Here is a 2445-nt window from a genome sequence, read left to right on the forward strand (position 1 = left end):
TCATGTTTCTCTGCATCTCATTGACTTTTAAGCAGATTTTGGGAATAAAACCCAGCACTTTGGAGTATTATATACTCAAACTGAGCCCAGATGCCAGCTGTTTAAACAGCACCCATCCACCCACCAAACTTGTCGATATTGAGCCGTGTTGATTGATAGCTTTTTTGAATTTTCCAGCGTTAATCACTGTCTATAGACCTAAAGATTTAGACGGACAGGGCTTGGATCTGCTGTGGCTGTTGCAGTGTTCTGATGGATCACAACAATCGTTACAGTGCCATCAAGCTTTCTATATGTTACCTTAAACACTGATTCACAGATGTTTCGTCATGGAGAAACGAAATCTGCCTCAGGCTTTTCACTTTCTCTATTTATTTACTTTTTGGAAACAGTCTTAAAATTAGAGACAAGTTCTGAGCACCAGACTCAAGCGGACATTGTCACAAACATGCCATCTCTCCCATACATTCTCCTAAGGCTTTATCTATCTTCCCTAAATGTCACTTGTTCTACCATAAGTGCCCTTTCTCTCCCCTCTCACCAAGAAGTCATTTGTTTTTCAGAAAATGCCTTTCTCCTCTTCCTGTCACTTATTAAATTGCATATAAGCCCCACTTTTAGCTACCTCTTCAAATCCCATTGCTATGTGAACTCCTGCATGTATTCATACATAATTTTTTTCTCACAGTAATCAGCTTTAGTCAATTTAATTTGCAGGTTCCCAATCACTGAATGTAAGATGATAAAGGAAATACTCTCCTTCTCAACAATTTCCAGGAGCTAAATTTTTAATAACTCCTACTTAGATCCTTTATTCCCTTTTCTGTCTTTTCAGTGTGCTTACTTGGCAAAACTCCCAACTGCACAACAGACTGATTGTCACTCTTCCCCCTTACATCCCCCCAGGCATCTAAGTGCTGCTGAAGAAAGTCACACACTGCCCATCCATCCTACTACTTTTATTTAGTTAACTTGCACCTTCTTCCTTCTCAGTGACGATTTCAAATTTCCCTCTCTGTAAACATCTCCCTCTGTTTCTTCCCTCTCCTATGAACCAGACAGTCTTACTTCTGACGACAAACTTCCTGAAGGATTTGCCTGCTTCCCCACCAGCAGTCTGTCCCCACCCATGCTGGTGTGTCTTCCCTTCCTCCATTCCCACGCAGCGAGTCACTGATGACTCCCACGTCTAAACCAAAGTGACACCTTTCCGGCCCTTGTCTAACTGAACTTCTCATTCCTCCGGGCATTCCATGTAGCTGACCTCTGTAACTGACCGCTGCCTGCAGCTTCCTCTTTAGTCTTCAGCTGAAGAGGATGTTGAAGGTGAGGGCTGCAGCCTTCTTGGTGAGTTCACTCAGTTTACCCTGGCTGTCTCCCAAGGAAGTACACGTGTTATTCAATTTTTATTTTTCTCCTGTTAGTCTGCCTCATGTCAGGTTAATTCTTAGACCAGCCAGATGAGTCTAGAAGGGTGGAGGACCGCTCCCCGCCCCCACCCGAGCTCAAGCCTGAGCACAGGTAGCTGTGCTCATTCTCAGCTGGCGTGGGCGCTGCTGCGCCTGCAGGGAAGAGGTCGATGGCAAACTCTGCTATTCCTACAGCACTAGCCAGTGAGCTGAAGCTCACCTGAATGTCCTCCAGGCTGAGCTGGGGTCACTGCTCCCGGCAGCAGAAGACTGCCTTTGTGAAAGGAAAACAAAAACGGAGTCTGCATTGCTCGAGAGGGCTCACGAAGGAGGTGAGAGTTACGCACATCTCAGCCCACAGAGAACCCGGCCCTGTGAGCATTTATTGCCCGAATGAAGTCATCCGGAACACCTGCCAGAAACTTCAGCTTCCCTCCTGCTCTGCTCTCTCAAGATGGCCCTACAGTCCTGAGACGCTCTGCCCCCTTCCCATCCCCACACCGTCTCATACCTCAGGTCTCAGTGCACCACCACTGTTTTATTTTCCTCTCTGTTTTCTCTTTGGCTTTTTTAGTTATTTGCCTTTTTATTGATGTATATAATCAGTCAAGATGTGTCTGTTTTTGGTGTACAGAAATGGAATTGACCTTAATCTACTAACAAAGAATGTCAAACATTTTGCGTTAAATGTTCATGTTTACTTGTATTAACCAAAGTTTTGCAGCTGAGCTGTACTCTGCTCAGGACTAAAGTGCTGTTGAATTGTTTCATTAGTGCTGTGCATACGCTCTGATGGGAAAGTTTTTGATGTCCTAACAGAAATACATTATGATCTATTTTCCTATGGAGTTGTTTCTATTATCACCTTTTATTTTCACTTTTATTTAACAGCAGTACCTCTTTTCCTTTTAATCCAATTTTATATGCTGCTAAATATATTTTAAGTATAGTGTGTTTGCAAACCTTGGTAGCCATGATGAGAACTTTATCATGTGTAGTAGGAAAAGCTATGAAAACAGGTAGATTGTAAACAGAA

Source organism: Camelus bactrianus, chromosome 10 (genome assembly GCF_048773025.1).
Source record: "Camelus bactrianus isolate YW-2024 breed Bactrian camel chromosome 10, ASM4877302v1, whole genome shotgun sequence".
Lineage (NCBI taxonomy): Eukaryota > Metazoa > Chordata > Mammalia > Artiodactyla > Camelidae > Camelus > Camelus bactrianus.